Below are 21,247 nucleotides of genomic sequence, written 5' to 3' on the forward strand. Positions count from 1 at the left end.
ACCCACCCGCTATCAAGGCAGCTGCCTATCATGTCATGCCCTACCTGCACAGGTGTGCTGGCTACTCAAATGATCCAATTAAGGAGGCCATTTAGTCAGCAGCAGCAGAAGTCCTGTGCCTGGACGCTCCAACAGGGGCCAGACACAAGCAGAAGCAGAAGCAGCAGAAGCAGCAGCAGCACCACCTTTTGTTTTTTGGCTGCAGCAGCAGCAAGGCCCACAGGGCTGGCTAGCTGGCTAGCCAGCAAGCAGGTAGCAATGAAAGTAGGAATCTTTCTTTTTAACCCTGTAAGGGGGTGGTGCACTGTACCCGAAGATACTGCCATATCGGGTCAATGCATAGGGCGACGGAAGCAAGCTTCGAAATCGGCCCCCGTTCTCAAAAATCCATTTAATATATGGTCCCCAGATAGGGGACGTATCAGATATTAAACTGATAAGAACAGATACTACACTTGATCTTAGCCAAAAGGCCGAGAAGCGATAACCGTGAAAGGGGCGGGCCCAACAAGGTCCCCTTCATGGGCACTATCACTGCTTGCTGTCAGGGAGGCTGCCAGACAATTTTCCATGCACACTCTGGGCTGGGGGGCAGTCAACCACCAGTACACACAGCAGAACCTAAACCCATACCATTATTGCTAAGCAGCAAGACAGGGGCCCATTGCACTCCCACGGGGCCTTTTTAAATGCAATCCATAACCCGGATTTGCCAGGAACCCTTCTTACTCCTCCTACTTGCATGTGACACTGGGCTTAGGATCTGCATAGGAAACACACACACAAGCACACACCTACCTTTGTTGCCTGCAGATGCCTCCTTGGCTGTCCCCAAACGGTATCAAACCAACACCCACGGGAAGCTGTAAGCATAGAGGACATGCCTGCACCCCATTGGACTTACCTGTGTGGGTTAAATCCAGGTTATTTGACAACCTATGGCGGTGATGGTTCTGCTCAGGCAGAGCAGTGCTGATGCTCCTCATAAAGCTGTCGCTGCTGTGAAGGTTCTAGGTGACATCACAAATCCCTATGGTTACATACACAACAAAGCTGGGTTGTTGTTGTTTACACTCTGCAAGGCCTGTGGAAGTGAGTGACATCATAGCACTGTAGTTCTGAGGGTTCAAGATGGATGCAACAATCTCCTGTTGCTTCTATGAAGGCCGTAATAGACGACATCACCAAACAGCTCCATAGTCACATACACAGCAAAGGAGAGATGTTGTTTACACCTAGTGATGTCAGTGGTATTGAGTGACATCACAGCACAGTGCTAAGGCTCCTGGGCCTGGACACAGCAGCGGCTGCAATATCTCAACGGAGAATACGTTTATATCTATGTGTGTGTGTGCGCATATATATATATATATATATATATATATATATATATATTTCTCCGCCGAAATCACTTTTAAACCCATTTCCACCTTTTTTTCCCTTCTCTTCCTCTTACTTTTTTTTCACGTTTTTTTACGTTTTTCTCCTTTTCGCCTCTTTTCTGGGCGTATTATTCTTCTTTTTCTTCTTTTTTTTCGTCTAATGCATACCCCATCAGTGCAGCAATGCTTATTCAATACCGCCAGCAGATGGAGACACTGGGGGATAATTTTCTAAGGATTTATACTGATTTTTCCTGTCTGAATTTGTCGCACAGAAAGTTGCAGGCCAAATATGTGTGACATTTCTGCGACTTTAGCTTCTAGAGCATTTTTACAACATTATACATAGGTGCTGAATACATAAAAAGCGACTGTTCAGCGACAGACAAGTCGCATCGGCTGAAAGTAGGCCAGAATGTCAGTCCATGTTGGAGCAGGTTTAGATACAGTCTAAAGCATAGATCTCAAAGTCTGTGCACAGAATTTAGCAAGGGCCTCGCACCTTCTGATGCATCAGGTAGGTGCACAATAGCATAGCCTAACCCTCTGTACTTTGGTCTATATTGATGCGGGACATAGACAGCCAGCTGATGACCAATCCATTAGTGCAATGGATGGCTGGAAGCATTTGTCTTTGCCTTTGCAATACCACAGAAGCAATGCATGGTCAATGTACAGCAATGACACACCTGTGTGAACAGCCAGGAGACCCCCCCCCCCCATGTTATGTTACATAGTTACATAGTTAGTACGGTCGAAAAAAGACATATGTCCATCAAGTTCAACCAGGGAATTAAGGGGTAGGGGTGTGGCGCGATATTGGGGAAGGGATGAGATTTTATATTTCTTCATAAGCATTAATCTTATTTTGTCAATTAGGAACATTCAGCACCCACCCGCTATCAAGGCAGCTGCCTATCATGTCATGCCCTACCTGCACAGGTGTGCTGGCTACTCAAATGATCCAATTAAGGAGGCCATTTAGTCAGCAGCAGCAGAAGTCCTGTGCCTGGACGCTCCAACAGGGGCCAGACACAAGCAGAAGCAGAAGCAGCAGAAGCAGCAGCAGCACCACCTTTTGTTTTTTGGCTGCAGCAGCAGCAAGGCCCACAGGGCTGGCTAGCTGGCTAGCCAGCAAGCAGGTAGCAATGAAAGTAGGAATCTTTCTTTTTAACCCTGTAAGGGGGTGGTGCACTGTACCCGAAGATACTGCCATATCGGGTCAATGCATAGGGCGACGGAAGCAAGCTTCGAAATCGGCCCCCGTTCTCAAAAATCCATTTAATATATGGTCCCCAGATAGGGGACGTATCAGATATTAAACTGATAAGAACAGATACTACACTTGATCTTAGCCAAAAGGCCGAGAAGCGATAACCGTGAAAGGGGCGGGCCCAACAAGGTCCCCTTCATGGGCACTATCACTGCTTGCTGTCAGGGAGGCTGCCAGACAATTTTCCATGCACACTCTGGGCTGGGGGGCAGTCAACCACCAGTACACACAGCAGAACCTAAACCCATACCATTATTGCTAAGCAGCAAGACAGGGGCCCATTGCACTCCCACGGGGCCTTTTTAAATGCAATCCATAACCCGGATTTGCCAGGAACCCTTCTTACTCCTCCTACTTGCATGTGACACTGGGCTTAGGATCTGCATAGGAAACACACACACAAGCACACACCTACCTTTGTTGCCTGCAGATGCCTCCTTGGCTGTCCCCAAACGGTATCAAACCAACACCCACGGGAAGCTGTAAGCATAGAGGACATGCCTGCACCCCATTGGACTTACCTGTGTGGGTTAAATCCGGGTTATTTGACAACCTATGGCGGTGATGGTTCTGCTCAGGCAGAGCAGTGCTGATGCTCCTCATAAAGCTGTCGCTGCTGTGAAGGTTCTAGGTGACATCACAAATCCCTATGGTTACATACACAACAAAGCTGGGTTGTTGTTGTTTACACTCTGCAAGGCCTGTGGAAGTGAGTGACATCATAGCACTGTAGTTCTGAGGGTTCAAGATGGATGCAACAATCTCCTGTTGCTTCTATGAAGGCCGTAATAGACGACATCACCAAACAGCTCCATAGTCACATACACAGCAAAGGAGAGATGTTGTTTACACCTAGTGATGTCAGTGGTATTGAGTGACATCACAGCACAGTGCTAAGGCTCCTGGGCATGGACACAGCAGCGGCTGCAATATCTCAACGGAGAATACGTTTATATCTATGTGTGTGTGTGCGCATATATATATATATATATATATATATATATATATATATATATTCTCCGCCGAAATCACTTTTAAACCCATTTCCACCTTTTTTTCCCTTCTCTTCCTCTTACTTTTTTTTCACGTTTTTTTACGTTTTTCTCCTTTTCGCCTCTTTTCTGGGCGTATTATTCTTCTTTTTCTTCTTTTTTTTCGTCTAATGCATACCCCATCAGTGCAGCAATGCTTATTCAATACCGCCAGCAGATGGAGACACTGGGGGATAATTTTCTAAGGATTTATACTGATTTTTCCTGTCTGAATTTGTCGCACAGAAAGTTGCAGGCCAAATATGTGTGACATTTCTGCGACTTTAGCTTCTAGAGCATTTTTACAACATTATACATAGGTGCTGAATACATAAAAAGCGACTGTTCAGCGACAGACAAGTCGCATCGGCTGAAAGTAGGCCAGAATGTCAGTCCATGTTGGAGCAGGTTTAGATACAGTCTAAAGCATAGATCTCAAAGTCTGTGCACAGAATTTAGCAAGGGCCTCGCACCTTCTGATGCATCAGGTAGGTGCACAATAGCATAGCCTAACCCTCTGTACTTTGGTCTATATTGATGCGGGACATAGACAGCCAGCTGATGACCAATCCATTAGTGCAATGGATGGCTGGAAGCATTTGTCTTTGCCTTTGCAATACCACAGAAGCAATGCATGGTCAATGTACAGCAATGACACACCTGTGTGAACAGCCAGGAGACCCCCCCCCCCATGTTATGTTACATAGTTACATAGTTAGTACGGTCGAAAAAAGACATATGTCCATCAAGTTCAACCAGGGAATTAAGGGGTAGGGGTGTGGCGCGATATTGGGGAAGGGATGAGATTTTATATTTCTTCATAAGCATTAATCTTATTTTGTCAATTAGGAACATTCAGCACCCACCCGCTATCAAGGCAGCTGCCTATCATGTCATGCCCTACCTGCACAGGTGTGCTGGCTACTCAAATGATCCAATTAAGGAGGCCATTTAGTCAGCAGCAGCAGAAGTCCTGTGCCTGGACGCTCCAACAGGGGCCAGACACAAGCAGAAGCAGAAGCAGCAGAAGCAGCAGCAGCACCACCTTTTGTTTTTTGGCTGCAGCAGCAGCAAGGCCCACAGGGCTGGCTAGCTGGCTAGCCAGCAAGCAGGTAGCAATGAAAGTAGGAATCTTTCTTTTTAACCCTGTAAGGGGGTGGTGCACTGTACCCGAAGATACTGCCATATCGGGTCAATGCATAGGGCGACGGAAGCAAGCTTCGAAATCGGCCCCCGTTCTCAAAAATCCATTTAATATATGGTCCCCAGATAGGGGACGTATCAGATATTAAACTGATAAGAACAGATACTACACTTGATCTTAGCCAAAAGGCCGAGAAGCGATAACCGTGAAAGGGGCGGGCCCAACAAGGTCCCCTTCATGGGCACTATCACTGCTTGCTGTCAGGGAGGCTGCCAGACAATTTTCCATGCACACTCTGGGCTGGGGGGCAGTCAACCACCAGTACACACAGCAGAACCTAAACCCATACCATTATTGCTAAGCAGCAAGACAGGGGCCCATTGCACTCCCACGGGGCCTTTTTAAATGCAATCCATAACCCGGATTTGCCAGGAACCCTTCTTACTCCTCCTACTTGCATGTGACACTGGGCTTAGGATCTGCATAGGAAACACACACACAAGCACACACCTACCTTTGTTGCCTGCAGATGCCTCCTTGGCTGTCCCCAAACGGTATCAAACCAACACCCACGGGAAGCTGTAAGCATAGAGGACATGCCTGCACCCCATTGGACTTACCTGTGTGGGTTAAATCCGGGTTATTTGACAACCTATGGCGGTGATGGTTCTGCTCAGGCAGAGCAGTGCTGATGCTCCTCATAAAGCTGTCGCTGCTGTGAAGGTTCTAGGTGACATCACAAATCCCTATGGTTACATACACAACAAAGCTGGGTTGTTGTTGTTTACACTCTGCAAGGCCTGTGGAAGTGAGTGACATCATAGCACTGTAGTTCTGAGGGTTCAAGATGGATGCAACAATCTCCTGTTGCTTCTATGAAGGCCGTAATAGACGACATCACCAAACAGCTCCATAGTCACATACACAGCAAAGGAGAGATGTTGTTTACACCTAGTGATGTCAGTGGTATTGAGTGACATCACAGCACAGTGCTAAGGCTCCTGGGCCTGGACACAGCAGCGGCTGCAATATCTCAACGGAGAATACGTTTATATCTATGTGTGTGTGTGCGCATATATATATATATATATATATATATATATATATATATATATATATATATATTTCTCCGCCGAAATCACTTTTAAACCCATTTCCACCTTTTTTTCCCTTCTCTTCCTCTTACTTTTTTTTCACGTTTTTTTACGTTTTTCTCCTTTTCGCCTCTTTTCTGGGCGTATTATTCTTCTTTTTCTTCTTTTTTTTCGTCTAATGCATACCCCATCAGTGCAGCAATGCTTATTCAATACCGCCAGCAGATGGAGACACTGGGGGATAATTTTCTAAGGATTTATACTGATTTTTCCTGTCTGAATTTGTCGCACAGAAAGTTGCAGGCCAAATATGTGTGACATTTCTGCGACTTTAGCTTCTAGAGCATTTTTACAACATTATACATAGGTGCTGAATACATAAAAAGCGACTGTTCAGCGACAGACAAGTCGCATCGGCTGAAAGTAGGCCAGAATGTCAGTCCATGTTGGAGCAGGTTTAGATACAGTCTAAAGCATAGATCTCAAAGTCTGTGCACAGAATTTAGCAAGGGCCTCGCACCTTCTGATGCATCAGGTAGGTGCACAATAGCATAGCCTAACCCTCTGTACTTTGGTCTATATTGATGCGGGACATAGACAGCCAGCTGATGACCAATCCATTAGTGCAATGGATGGCTGGAAGCATTTGTCTTTGCCTTTGCAATACCACAGAAGCAATGCATGGTCAATGTACAGCAATGACACACCTGTGTGAACAGCCAGGAGACCCCCCCCCCCCATGTTATGTTACATAGTTACATAGTTAGTACGGTCGAAAAAAGACATATGTCCATCAAGTTCAACCAGGGAATTAAGGGGTAGGGGTGTGGCGCGATATTGGGGAAGGGATGAGATTTTATATTTCTTCATAAGCATTAATCTTATTTTGTCAATTAGGAACATTCAGCACCCACCCGCTATCAAGGCAGCTGCCTATCATGTCATGCCCTACCTGCACAGGTGTGCTGGCTACTCAAATGATCCAATTAAGGAGGCCATTTAGTCAGCAGCAGCAGAAGTCCTGTGCCTGGACGCTCCAACAGGGGCCAGACACAAGCAGAAGCAGAAGCAGCAGAAGCAGCAGCAGCACCACCTTTTGTTTTTTGGCTGCAGCAGCAGCAAGGCCCACAGGGCTGGCTAGCTGGCTAGCCAGCAAGCAGGTAGCAATGAAAGTAGGAATCTTTCTTTTTAACCCTGTAAGGGGGTGGTGCACTGTACCCGAAGATACTGCCATATCGGGTCAATGCATAGGGCGACGGAAGCAAGCTTCGAAATCGGCCCCCGTTCTCAAAAATCCATTTAATATATGGTCCCCAGATAGGGGACGTATCAGATATTAAACTGATAAGAACAGATACTACACTTGATCTTAGCCAAAAGGCCGAGAAGCGATAACCGTGAAAGGGGCGGGCCCAACAAGGTCCCCTTCATGGGCACTATCACTGCTTGCTGTCAGGGAGGCTGCCAGACAATTTTCCATGCACACTCTGGGCTGGGGGGCAGTCAACCACCAGTACACACAGCAGAACCTAAACCCATACCATTATTGCTAAGCAGCAAGACAGGGGCCCATTGCACTCCCACGGGGCCTTTTTAAATGCAATCCATAACCCGGATTTGCCAGGAACCCTTCTTACTCCTCCTACTTGCATGTGACACTGGGCTTAGGATCTGCATAGGAAACACACACACAAGCACACACCTACCTTTGTTGCCTGCAGATGCCTCCTTGGCTGTCCCCAAACGGTATCAAACCAACACCCACGGGAAGCTGTAAGCATAGAGGACATGCCTGCACCCCATTGGACTTACCTGTGTGGGTTAAATCCGGGTTATTTGACAACCTATGGCGGTGATGGTTCTGCTCAGGCAGAGCAGTGCTGATGCTCCTCATAAAGCTGTCGCTGCTGTGAAGGTTCTAGGTGACATCACAAATCCCTATGGTTACATACACAACAAAGCTGGGTTGTTGTTGTTTACACTCTGCAAGGCCTGTGGAAGTGAGTGACATCATAGCACTGTAGTTCTGAGGGTTCAAGATGGATGCAACAATCTCCTGTTGCTTCTATGAAGGCCGTAATAGACGACATCACCAAACAGCTCCATAGTCACATACACAGCAAAGGAGAGATGTTGTTTACACCTAGTGATGTCAGTGGTATTGAGTGACATCACAGCACAGTGCTAAGGCTCCTGGGCCTGGACACAGCAGCGGCTGCAATATCTCAACGGAGAATACGTTTATATCTATGTGTGTGTGTGCGCATATATATATATATATATATATATATATATATATATATATATATTTCTCCGCCGAAATCACTTTTAAACCCATTTCCACCTTTTTTTCCCTTCTCTTCCTCTTACTTTTTTTTCACGTTTTTTTACGTTTTTCTCCTTTTCGCCTCTTTTCTGGGCGTATTATTCTTCTTTTTCTTCTTTTTTTTCGTCTAATGCATACCCCATCAGTGCAGCAATGCTTATTCAATACCGCCAGCAGATGGAGACACTGGGGGATAATTTTCTAAGGATTTATACTGATTTTTCCTGTCTGAATTTGTCGCACAGAAAGTTGCAGGCCAAATATGTGTGACATTTCTGCGACTTTAGCTTCTAGAGCATTTTTACAACATTATACATAGGTGCTGAATACATAAAAAGCGACTGTTCAGCGACAGACAAGTCGCATCGGCTGAAAGTAGGCCAGAATGTCAGTCCATGTTGGAGCAGGTTTAGATACAGTCTAAAGCATAGATCTCAAAGTCTGTGCACAGAATTTAGCAAGGGCCTCGCACCTTCTGATGCATCAGGTAGGTGCACAATAGCATAGCCTAACCCTCTGTACTTTGGTCTATATTGATGCGGGACATAGACAGCCAGCTGATGACCAATCCATTAGTGCAATGGATGGCTGGAAGCATTTGTCTTTGCCTTTGCAATACCACAGAAGCAATGCATGGTCAATGTACAGCAATGACACACCTGTGTGAACAGCCAGGAGACCCCCCCCCCCATGTTATGTTACATAGTTACATAGTTAGTACGGTCGAAAAAAGACATATGTCCATCAAGTTCAATCAGGGAATTAAGGGGTAGGGGTGTGGCGCGATATTGGGGAAGGGATGAGATTTTATATTTCTTCATAAGCATTAATCTTATTTTGTCAATTAGGAACATTCAGCACCCACCCGCTATCAAGGCAGCTGCCTATCATGTCATGCCCTACCTGCACAGGTGTGCTGGCTACTCAAATGATCCAATTAAGGAGGCCATTTAGTCAGCAGCAGCAGAAGTCCTGTGCCTGGACGCTCCAACAGGGGCCAGACACAAGCAGAAGCAGAAGCAGCAGAAGCAGCAGCAGCACCACCTTTTGTTTTTTGGCTGCAGCAGCAGCAAGGCCCACAGGGCTGGCTAGCTGGCTAGCCAGCAAGCAGGTAGCAATGAAAGTAGGAATCTTTCTTTTTAACCCTGTAAGGGGGTGGTGCACTGTACCCGAAGATACTGCCATATCGGGTCAATGCATAGGGCGACGGAAGCAAGCTTCGAAATCGGCCCCCGTTCTCAAAAATCCATTTAATATATGGTCCCCAGATAGGGGACGTATCAGATATTAAACTGATAAGAACAGATACTACACTTGATCTTAGCCAAAAGGCCGAGAAGCAATAACCGTGAAAGGGGCGGGCCCAACAAGGTCCCCTTCATGGGCACTATCACTGCTTGCTGTCAGGGAGGCTGCCAGACAATTTTCCATGCACACTCTGGGCTGGGGGGCAGTCAACCACCAGTACACACAGCAGAACCTAAACCCATACCATTATTGCTAAGCAGCAAGACAGGGGCCCATTGCACTCCCACGGGGCCTTTTTAAATGCAATCCATAACCCGGATTTGCCAGGAACCCTTCTTACTCCTCCTACTTGCATGTGACACTGGGCTTAGGATCTGCATAGGAAACACACACACAAGCACACACCTACCTTTGTTGCCTGCAGATGCCTCCTTGGCTGTCCCCAAACGGTATCAAACCAACACCCACGGGAAGCTGTAAGCATAGAGGACATGCCTGCACCCCATTGGACTTACCTGTGTGGGTTAAATCCGGGTTATTTGACAACCTATGGCGGTGATGGTTCTGCTCAGGCAGAGCAGTGCTGATGCTCCTCATAAAGCTGTCGCTGCTGTGAAGGTTCTAGGTGACATCACAAATCCCTATGGTTACATACACAACAAAGCTGGGTTGTTGTTGTTTACACTCTGCAAGGCCTGTGGAAGTGAGTGACATCATAGCACTGTAGTTCTGAGGGTTCAAGATGGATGCAACAATCTCCTGTTGCTTCTATGAAGGCCGTAATAGACGACATCACCAAACAGCTCCATAGTCACATACACAGCAAAGGAGAGATGTTGTTTACACCTAGTGATGTCAGTGGTATTGAGTGACATCACAGCACAGTGCTAAGGCTCCTGGGCCTGGACACAGCAGCGGCTGCAATATCTCAACGGAGAATACGTTTATATCTATGTGTGTGTGTGCGCATATATATATATATATATATATATATATATATATATATATATATATATTTCTCCGCCGAAATCACTTTTAAACCCATTTCCACCTTTTTTTCCCTTCTCTTCCTCTTACTTTTTTTTCACGTTTTTTTACGTTTTTCTCCTTTTCGCCTCTTTTCTGGGCGTATTATTCTTCTTTTTCTTCTTTTTTTTCGTCTAATGCATACCCCATCAGTGCAGCAATGCTTATTCAATACCGCCAGCAGATGGAGACACTGGGGGATAATTTTCTAAGGATTTATACTGATTTTTCCTGTCTGAATTTGTCGCACAGAAAGTTGCAGGCCAAATATGTGTGACATTTCTGCGACTTTAGCTTCTAGAGCATTTTTACAACATTATACATAGGTGCTGAATACATAAAAAGCGACTGTTCAGCGACAGACAAGTCGCATCGGCTGAAAGTAGGCCAGAATGTCAGTCCATGTTGGAGCAGGTTTAGATACAGTCTAAAGCATAGATCTCAAAGTCTGTGCACAGAATTTAGCAAGGGCCTCGCACCTTCTGATGCATCAGGTAGGTGCACAATAGCATAGCCTAACCCTCTGTACTTTGGTCTATATTGATGCGGGACATAGACAGCCAGCTGATGACCAATCCATTAGTGCAATGGATGGCTGGAAGCATTTGTCTTTGCCTTTGCAATACCACAGAAGCAATGCATGGTCAATGTACAGCAATGACACACCTGTGTGAACAGCCAGGAGACCCCCCCCCCCATGTTATGTTACATAGTTACATAGTTAGTACGGTCGAAAAAAGACATATGTCCATCAAGTTCAACCAGGGAATTAAGGGGTAGGGGTGTGGCGCGATATTGGGGAAGGGATGAGATTTTATATTTCTTCATAAGCATTAATCTTATTTTGTCAATTAGGAACATTCAGCACCCACCCGCTATCAAGGCAGCTGCCTATCATGTCATGCCCTACCTGCACAGGTGTGCTGGCTACTCAAATGATCCAATTAAGGAGGCCATTTAGTCAGCAGCAGCAGAAGTCCTGTGCCTGGACGCTCCAACAGGGGCCAGACACAAGCAGAAGCAGAAGCAGCAGAAGCAGCAGCAGCACCACCTTTTGTTTTTTGGCTGCAGCAGCAGCAAGGCCCACAGGGCTGGCTAGCTGGCTAGCCAGCAAGCAGGTAGCAATGAAAGTAGGAATCTTTCTTTTTAACCCTGTAAGGGGGTGGTGCACTGTACCCGAAGATACTGCCATATCGGGTCAATGCATAGGGCGACGGAAGCAAGCTTCGAAATCGGCCCCCGTTCTCAAAAATCCATTTAATATATGGTCCCCAGATAGGGGACGTATCAGATATTAAACTGATAAGAACAGATACTACACTTGATCTTAGCCAAAAGGCCGAGAAGCGATAACCGTGAAAGGGGCGGGCCCAACAAGGTCCCCTTCATGGGCACTATCACTGCTTGCTGTCAGGGAGGCTGCCAGACAATTTTCCATGCACACTCTGGGCTGGGGGGCAGTCAACCACCAGTACACACAGCAGAACCTAAACCCATACCATTATTGCTAAGCAGCAAGACAGGGGCCCATTGCACTCCCACGGGGCCTTTTTAAATGCAATCCATAACCCGGATTTGCCAGGAACCCTTCTTACTCCTCCTACTTGCATGTGACACTGGGCTTAGGATCTGCATAGGAAACACACACACAAGCACACACCTACCTTTGTTGCCTGCAGATGCCTCCTTGGCTGTCCCCAAACGGTATCAAACCAACACCCACGGGAAGCTGTAAGCATAGAGGACATGCCTGCACCCCATTGGACTTACCTGTGTGGGTTAAATCCGGGTTATTTGACAACCTATGGCGGTGATGGTTCTGCTCAGGCAGAGCAGTGCTGATGCTCCTCATAAAGCTGTCGCTGCTGTGAAGGTTCTAGGTGACATCACAAATCCCTATGGTTACATACACAACAAAGCTGGGTTGTTGTTGTTTACACTCTGCAAGGCCTGTGGAAGTGAGTGACATCATAGCACTGTAGTTCTGAGGGTTCAAGATGGATGCAACAATCTCCTGTTGCTTCTATGAAGGCCGTAATAGACGACATCACCAAACAGCTCCATAGTCACATACACAGCAAAGGAGAGATGTTGTTTACACCTAGTGATGTCAGTGGTATTGAGTGACATCACAGCACAGTGCTAAGGCTCCTGGGCCTGGACACAGCAGCGGCTGCAATATCTCAACGGAGAATACGTTTATATCTATGTGTGTGTGTGCGCATATATATATATATATATATATATATATATATATATATATATATATTTCTCCGCCGAAATCACTTTTAAACCCATTTCCACCTTTTTTTCCCTTCTCTTCCTCTTACTTTTTTTTCACGTTTTTTTACGTTTTTCTCCTTTTCGCCTCTTTTCTGGGCGTATTATTCTTCTTTTTCTTCTTTTTTTTCGTCTAATGCATACCCCATCAGTGCAGCAATGCTTATTCAATACCGCCAGCAGATGGAGACACTGGGGGATAATTTTCTAAGGATTTATACTGATTTTTCCTGTCTGAATTTGTCGCACAGAAAGTTGCAGGCCAAATATGTGTGACATTTCTGCGACTTTAGCTTCTAGAGCATTTTTACAACATTATACATAGGTGCTGAATACATAAAAAGCGACTGTTCAGCGACAGACAAGTCGCATCGGCTGAAAGTAGGCCAGAATGTCAGTCCATGTTGGAGCAGGTTTAGATACAGTCTAAAGCATAGATCTCAAAGTCTGTGCACAGAATTTAGCAAGGGCCTCGCACCTTCTGATGCATCAGGTAGGTGCACAATAGCATAGCCTAACCCTCTGTACTTTGGTCTATATTGATGCGGGACATAGACAGCCAGCTGATGACCAATCCATTAGTGCAATGGATGGCTGGAAGCATTTGTCTTTGCCTTTGCAATACCACAGAAGCAATGCATGGTCAATGTACAGCAATGACACACCTGTGTGAACAGCCAGGAGACCCCCCCCCCATGTTATGTTACATAGTTACATAGTTAGTACGGTCGAAAAAAGACATATGTCCATCAAGTTCAACCAGGGAATTAAGGGGTAGGGGTGTGGCGCGATATTGGGGAAGGGATGAGATTTTATATTTCTTCATAAGCATTAATCTTATTTTGTCAATTAGGAACATTCAGCACCCACCCGCTATCAAGGCAGCTGCCTATCATGTCATGCCCTACCTGCACAGGTGTGCTGGCTACTCAAATGATCCAATTAAGGAGGCCATTTAGTCAGCAGCAGCAGAAGTCCTGTGCCTGGACGCTCCAACAGGGGCCAGACACAAGCAGAAGCAGAAGCAGCAGAAGCAGCAGCAGCACCACCTTTTGTTTTTTGGCTGCAGCAGCAGCAAGGCCCACAGGGCTGGCTAGCTGGCTAGCCAGCAAGCAGGTAGCAATGAAAGTAGGAATCTTTCTTTTTAACCCTGTAAGGGGGTGGTGCACTGTACCCGAAGATACTGCCATATCGGGTCAATGCATAGGGCGACGGAAGCAAGCTTCGAAATCGGCCCCCGTTCTCAAAAATCCATTTAATATATGGTCCCCAGATAGGGGACGTATCAGATATTAAACTGATAAGAACAGATACTACACTTGATCTTAGCCAAAAGGCCGAGAAGCGATAACCGTGAAAGGGGCGGGCCCAACAAGGTCCCCTTCATGGGCACTATCACTGCTTGCTGTCAGGGAGGCTGCCAGACAATTTTCCATGCACACTCTGGGCTGGGGGGCAGTCAACCACCAGTACACACAGCAGAACCTAAACCCATACCATTATTGCTAAGCAGCAAGACAGGGGCCCATTGCACTCCCACGGGGCCTTTTTAAATGCAATCCATAACCCGGATTTGCCAGGAACCCTTCTTACTCCTCCTACTTGCATGTGACACTGGGCTTAGGATCTGCATAGGAAACACACACACAAGCACACACCTACCTTTGTTGCCTGCAGATGCCTCCTTGGCTGTCCCCAAACGGTATCAAACCAACACCCACGGGAAGCTGTAAGCATAGAGGACATGCCTGCACCCCATTGGACTTACCTGTGTGGGTTAAATCCGGGTTATTTGACAACCTATGGCGGTGATGGTTCTGCTCAGGCAGAGCAGTGCTGATGCTCCTCATAAAGCTGTCGCTGCTGTGAAGGTTCTAGGTGACATCACAAATCCCTATGGTTACATACACAACAAAGCTGGGTTGTTGTTGTTTACACTCTGCAAGGCCTGTGGAAGTGAGTGACATCATAGCACTGTAGTTCTGAGGGTTCAAGATGGATGCAACAATCTCCTGTTGCTTCTATGAAGGCCGTAATAGACGACATCACCAAACAGCTCCATAGTCACATACACAGCAAAGGAGAGATGTTGTTTACACCTAGTGATGTCAGTGGTATTGAGTGACATCACAGCACAGTGCTAAGGCTCCTGGGCCTGGACACAGCAGCGGCTGCAATATCTCAACGGAGAATACGTTTATATCTATGTGTGTGTGTGCGCATATATATATATATATATATATATATATATATATATATATATATATTTCTCCGCCGAAATCACTTTTAAACCCATTTCCACCTTTTTTTCCCTTCTCTTCCTCTTACTTTTTTTTCACGTTTTTTTACGTTTTTCTCCTTTTCGCCTCTTTTCTGGGCGTATTATTCTTCTTTTTCTTCTTTTTTTTCGTCTAATGCATACCCCATCAGTGCAGCAATGCTTATTCAATACCGCCAGCAGATGGAGACACTGGGGGATAATTTTCTAAGGATTTATACTGATTTTTCCTGTCTGAATTTGTCGCACAGAAAGTTGCAGGCCAAATATGTGTGACATTTCTGCGACTTTAGCTTCTAGAGCATTTTTACAACATTATACATAGGTGCTGAATACATAAAAAGCGACTGTTCAGCGACAGACAAGTCGCATCGGCTGAAAGTAGGCCAGAATGTCAGTCCATGTTGGAGCAGGTTTAGATACAGTCTAAAGCATAGATCTCAAAGTCTGTGCACAGAATTTAGCAAGGGCCTCGCACCTTCTGATGCATCAGGTAGGTGCACAATAGCATAGCCTAACCCTCTGTACTTTGGTCTATATTGATGCGGGACATAGACAGCCAGCTGATGACCAATCCATTAGTGCAATGGATGGCTGGAAGCATTTGTCTTTGCCTTTGCAATACCACAGAAGCAATGCATGGTCAATGTACAGCAATGACACACCTGTGTGAACAGCCAGGAGACCCCCCCCCCCATGTTATGTTACATAGTTACATAGTTAGTACGGTCGAAAAAAGACATATGTCCATCAAGTTCAACCAGGGAATTAAGGGGTAGGGGTGTGGCGCGATATTGGGGAAGGGATGAGATTTTATATTTCTTCATAAGCATTAATCTTATTTTGTCAATTAGGAACATTCAGCACCCACCCGCTATCAAGGCAGCTGCCTATCATGTCATGCCCTACCTGCACAGGTGTGCTGGCTACTCAAATGATCCAATTAAGGAGGCCATTTAGTCAGCAGCAGCAGAAGTCCTGTGCCTGGACGCTCCAACAGGGGCCAGACACAAGCAGAAGCAGAAGCAGCAGAAGCAGCAGCAGCACCACCTTTTGTTTTTTGGCTGCAGCAGCAGCAAGGCCCACAGGGCTGGCTAGCTGGCTAGCCAGCAAGCAGGTAGCAATGAAAGCAGGAATCTTTCTTTTTAACCCTGTAAGGGTGTGGTGCACTGTACCCGAAGATACTGCCATATCGGGTCAATGCATAGGGCGACGGAAGCAAGCTTCGAAATCGGCCCCCGTTCTCAAAAATCCATTTAATATATGGTCCCCAGATAGGGGACGTATCAGATATTAAACTGATAAGAACAGATACTACACTTGATCTTAGCCAAAAGGCCGAGAAGCGATAACCGTGAAAGGGGCGGGCCCAACAAGGTCCCCTTCATGGGCACTATCACTGCTTGCTGTCAGGGAGGCTGCCAGACAATTTTCCATGCACACTCTGGGCTGGGGGGCAGTCAACCACCAGTACACACAGCAGAACCTAAACCCATACCATTATTGCTAAGCAGCAAGACAGGGGCCCATTGCACTCCCACGGGGCCTTTTTAAATGCAATCCATAACCCGGATTTGCCAGGAACCCTTCTTACTCCTCCTACTTGCATGTGACACTGGGCTTAGGATCTGCATAGGAAACACACACACAAGCACACACCTACCTTTGTTGCCTGCAGATGCCTCCTTGGCTGTCCCCAAACGGTATCAAACCAACACCCACGGGAAGCTGTAAGCATAGAGGACATGCCTGCACCCCATTGGACTTACCTGTGTGGGTTAAATCCGGGTTATTTGACAACCTATGGCGGTGATGGTTCTGCTCAGGCAGAGCAGTGCTGATGCTCCTCATAAAGCTGTCGCTGCTGTGAAGGTTCTAGGTGACATCACAAATCCCTATGGTTACATACACAACAAAGCTGGGTTGTTGTTGTTTACACTCTGCAAGGCCTGTGGAAGTGAGTGACATCATAGCACTGTAGTTCTGAGGGTTCAAGATGGATGCAACAATCTCCTGTTGCTTCTATGAAGGCCGTAATAGACGACATCACCAAACAGCTCCATAGTCACATACACAGCAAAGGAGAGATGTTGTTTACACCTAGTGATGTCAGTGGTATTGAGTGACATCACAGCACAGTGCTAAGGCTCCTGGGCCTGGACACAGCAGCGGCTGCAAGATCTCAACGTATTATACGTTTATATCTATGTGTGTGTGTGCGCATATATATATATATATATATATATATATATATATTTCTCCGCCGAAATCACTTTTAAACCCATTTCCACCTTTTTTTCCCTTCTCTTCCTCTTACTTTTTTTTCACGTTTTTTTACGTTTTTCTCCTTTTCGCCTCTTTTCTGGGCGTATTATTCTTCTTTTTCTTCTTTTTTTTCGTCTAATGCATACCCCATCAGTGCAGCAATGCTTATTCAATACCGCCAGCAGATGGAGACACTGGGGGATAATTTTCTAAGGATTTATACTGATTTTTCCTGTCTGAATTTGTCGCACAGAAAGTTGCAGGCCAAATATGTGTGACATTTCTGCGACTTTAGCTTCTAGAGCATTTTTACAACATTATACATAGGTGCTGAATACATAAAAAGCGACTGTTCAGCGACAGACAAGTCGCATCGGCTGAAAGTAGGCCAGAATGTCAGTCCATGTTGGAGCAGGTTTAGATACAGTCTAAAGCATAGATCTCAAAGTCTGTGCACAGAATTTAGCAAGGGCCTCGCACCTTCTGATGCATCAGGTAGGTGCACAATAGCATAGCCTAACCCTCTGTACTTTGGTCTATATTGATGCGGGACATAGACAGCCAGCTGATGACCAATCCATTAGTGCAATGGATGGCTGGAAGCATTTGTCTTTGCCTTTGCAATACCACAGAAGCAATGCATGGTCAATGTACAGCAATGACACACCTGTGTGAACAGCCAGGAGACCCCCCCCCCCATGTTATGTTACATAGTTACATAGTTAGTACGGTCGAAAAAAGACATATGTCCATCAAGTTCAACCAGGGAATTAAGGGGTAGGGGTGTGGCGCGATATTGGGGAAGGGATGAGATTTTATATTTCTTCATAAGCATTAATCTTATTTTGTCAATTAGGAACATTCAGCACCCACCCGCTATCAAGGCAGCTGCCTATCATGTCATGCCCTACCTGCACAGGTGTGCTGGCTACTCAAATGATCCAATTAAGGAGGCCATTTAGTCAGCAGCAGCAGAAGTCCTGTGCCTGGACGCTCCAACAGGGGCCAGACACAAGCAGAAGCAGAAGCAGCAGAAGCAGCAGCAGCACCACCTTTTGTTTTTTGGCTGCAGCAGCAGCAGCAAGGCCCACAGGGCTGGCTAGCTGGCTAGCCAGCAAGCAGGTAGCAATGAAAGTAGGAATCTTTCTTTTTAACCCTGTAAGGGGGTGGTGCACTGTACCCGAAGATACTGCCATATCGGGTCAATGCATAGGGCGACGGAAGCAAGCTTCGAAATCGGCCCCCGTTCTCAAAAATCCATTTAATATATGGTCCCCAGATAGGGGACGTATCAGATATTAAACTGATAAGAACAGATACTACACTTGATCTTAGCCAAAAGGCCGAGAAGCGATAACCGTGAAAGGGGCGGGCCCAACAAGGTCCCCTTCATGGGCACTATCACTGCTTGCTGTCAGGGAGGCTGCCAGACAATTTTCCATGCACACTCTGGGCTGGGGGGCAGTCAACCACCAGTACACACAGCAGAACCTAAACCCATACCATTATTGCTAAGCAGCAAGACAGGGGCCCATTGCACTCCCACGGGGCCTTTTTAAATGCAATCCATAACCCGGATTTGCCAGGAACCCTTCTTACTCCTCCTACTTGCATGTGACACTGGGCTTAGGATCTGCATAGGAAACACACACACAAGCACACACCTACCTTTGTTGCCTGCAGATGCCTCCTTGGCTGTCCCCAAACGGTATCAAACCAACACCCACGGGAAGCTGTAAGCATAGAGGACATGCCTGCACCCCATTGGACTTACCTGTGTGGGTTAAATCCGGGTTATTTGACAACCTATGGCGGTGATGGTTCTGCTCAGGCAGAGCAGTGCTGATGCTCCTCATAAAGCTGTCGCTGCTGTGAAGGTTCTAGGTGACATCACAAATCCCTATGGTTACATACACAACAAAGCTGGGTTGTTGTTGTTTACACTCTGCAAGGCCTGTGGAAGTGAGTGACATCATAGCACTGTAGTTCTGAGGGTTCAAGATGGATGCAACAATCTCCTGTTGCTTCTATGAAGGCCGTAATAGACGACATCACCAAACAGCTCCATAGTCACATACACAGCAAAGGAGAGATGTTGTTTACACCTAGTGATGTCAGTGGTATTGAGTGACATCACAGCACAGTGCTAAGGCTCCTGGGCCTGGACACAGCAGCGGCTGCAATATCTCAACGGAGAATACGTTTATATCTATGTGTGTGTGTGCGCATATATATATATATATATATATATATATATATATATATATATATTTCTCCGCCGAAATCACTTTTAAACCCATTTCCACCTTTTTTTCCCTTCTCTTCCTCTTACTTTTTTTTCACGTTTTTTTACGTTTTTCTCCTTTTCGCCTCTTTTCTGGGCGTATTATTCTTCTTTTTCTTCTTTTTTTTCGTCTAATGCATACCCCATCAGTGCAGCAATGCTTATTCAATACCGCCAGCAGATGGAGACACTGGGGGATAATTTTCTAAGGATTTATACTGATTTTTCCTGTCTGAATTTGTCGCACAGAAAGTTGCAGGCCAAATATGTGTGACATTTCTGCGACTTTAGCTTCTAGAGCATTTTTACAACATTATACATAGGTGCTGAATACATAAAAAGCGACTGTTCAGCGACAGACAAGTCGCATCGGCTGAAAGTAGGCCAGAATGTCAGTCCATGTTGGAGCAGGTTTAGATACAGTCTAAAGCATAGATCTCAAAGTCTGTGCACAGAATTTAGCAAGGGCCTCGCACCTTCTGATGCATCAGGTAGGTGCACAATAGCATAGCCTAACCCTCTGTACTTTGGTCTATATTGATGCGGGACATAGACAGCCAGCTGATGACCAATCCATTAGTGCAATGGATGGCTGGAAGCATTTGTCTTTGCCTTTGCAATACCACAGAAGCAATGCATGGTCAATGTACAGCAATGACACACCTGTGTGAACAGCCAGGAGACCCCCCCCCCCATGTTATGTTACATAGTTACATAGTTAGTACGGTCGAAAAAAGACATATGTCCATCAAGTTCAACCAGGGAATTAAGGGGTAGGGGTGTGGCGCGATATTGGGGAAGGGATGAGATTTTATATTTCTTCATAAGCATTAATCTTATTTTGTCAATTAGGAACATTCAGCACCCACCCGCTATCAAGGCAGCTGCCTATCATGTCATGCCCTACCTGCACAGGTGTGCTGGCTACTCAAATGATCCAATTAAGGAGGCCATTTAGTCAGCAGCAGCAGAAGTCCTGTGCCTGGACGCTCCAACAGGGGCCAGACACAAGCAGAAGCAGAAGCAGCAGAAGCAGCAGCAGCACCACCTTTTGTTTTTTGGCTGCAGCAGCAGCAGCAAGGCCCACAGGGCTGGCTAGCTGGCTAGCCAGCAAGCAGGTAGCAATGAAAGTAGGAATCTTTCTTTTTAACCCTGTAAGGGGGTGGTGCACTGTACCCGAAGATACTGCCATATCGGGTCAATGCATAGGGCGACGGAAGCAAGCTTCGAAATCGGCCCCCGTTCTCAAAAATCCATTTAATATATGGTCCCCAGATAGGGGACGTATCAGATATTAAACTGATAAGAACAGATACTACACTTGATCTTAGCCAAAAGGCCGAGAAGCGATAACCGTGAAAGGGGCGGGCCCAACAAGGTCCCCTTCATGGGCACTATCACTGCTTGCTGTCAGGGAGGCTGCCAGACAATTTTCCATGCACACTCTGGGCTGGGGGGCAGTCAACCACCAGTACACACAGCAGAACCTAAACCCATACCATTATTGCTAAGCAGCAAGACAGGGGCCCATTGCACTCCCACGGGGCCTTTTTAAATGCAATCCATAACCCGGATTTGCCAGGAACCCTTCTTACTCCTCCTACTTGCATGTGACA

The 21,247-nt window shown here is 46.3% G+C and overlaps 10 non-coding genes across 10 annotated transcripts; all 10 read right to left on the bottom strand.

The window, feature by feature from the left end:
* Positions 1 to 294: 294 nt before the first annotated feature.
* LOC130344621 (U2 spliceosomal RNA) lies at positions 295 to 485 on the bottom strand. Its single transcript, XR_008883509.1, has one exon. It is a non-coding gene; the product is annotated as a U2 spliceosomal RNA (small nuclear RNA).
* A 2,081-nt stretch (positions 486 to 2,566) lies between these two features.
* LOC130344622 (U2 spliceosomal RNA) lies at positions 2,567 to 2,757 on the bottom strand. The gene has a single exon (XR_008883510.1). It is a non-coding gene; the product is annotated as a U2 spliceosomal RNA (small nuclear RNA).
* Positions 2,758 to 4,840: 2,083 nt separating this feature from the next.
* Positions 4,841 to 5,031, bottom strand: LOC130344623 (U2 spliceosomal RNA). The gene has a single exon (XR_008883511.1). It is a non-coding gene; the product is annotated as a U2 spliceosomal RNA (small nuclear RNA).
* Positions 5,032 to 7,126: 2,095 nt separating this feature from the next.
* LOC130344624 (U2 spliceosomal RNA) lies at positions 7,127 to 7,317 on the bottom strand. The gene has a single exon (XR_008883512.1). It is a non-coding gene; the product is annotated as a U2 spliceosomal RNA (small nuclear RNA).
* Positions 7,318 to 9,403: 2,086 nt separating this feature from the next.
* Positions 9,404 to 9,594, bottom strand: LOC130344657 (U2 spliceosomal RNA). Its single transcript, XR_008883542.1, has one exon. It is a non-coding gene; the product is annotated as a U2 spliceosomal RNA (small nuclear RNA).
* Positions 9,595 to 11,684: 2,090 nt separating this feature from the next.
* Positions 11,685 to 11,875, bottom strand: LOC130344625 (U2 spliceosomal RNA). Its single transcript, XR_008883513.1, has one exon. It is a non-coding gene; the product is annotated as a U2 spliceosomal RNA (small nuclear RNA).
* Positions 11,876 to 13,962: 2,087 nt separating this feature from the next.
* Positions 13,963 to 14,153, bottom strand: LOC130344626 (U2 spliceosomal RNA). Its single transcript, XR_008883514.1, has one exon. It is a non-coding gene; the product is annotated as a U2 spliceosomal RNA (small nuclear RNA).
* Positions 14,154 to 16,241: 2,088 nt separating this feature from the next.
* LOC130344590 (U2 spliceosomal RNA) lies at positions 16,242 to 16,432 on the bottom strand. Its single transcript, XR_008883489.1, has one exon. It is a non-coding gene; the product is annotated as a U2 spliceosomal RNA (small nuclear RNA).
* A 2,079-nt stretch (positions 16,433 to 18,511) lies between these two features.
* On the bottom strand, positions 18,512 to 18,702 carry LOC130344627 (U2 spliceosomal RNA). Its single transcript, XR_008883515.1, has one exon. It is a non-coding gene; the product is annotated as a U2 spliceosomal RNA (small nuclear RNA).
* A 2,089-nt stretch (positions 18,703 to 20,791) lies between these two features.
* On the bottom strand, positions 20,792 to 20,982 carry LOC130344628 (U2 spliceosomal RNA). Its single transcript, XR_008883516.1, has one exon. It is a non-coding gene; the product is annotated as a U2 spliceosomal RNA (small nuclear RNA).
* Between the last annotated feature and the right edge of the window lie 265 nt (positions 20,983 to 21,247).

This window comes from Hyla sarda, unplaced genomic scaffold, assembly GCF_029499605.1.
Source record: "Hyla sarda isolate aHylSar1 unplaced genomic scaffold, aHylSar1.hap1 scaffold_723, whole genome shotgun sequence".
NCBI lineage: Eukaryota > Metazoa > Chordata > Amphibia > Anura > Hylidae > Hyla > Hyla sarda.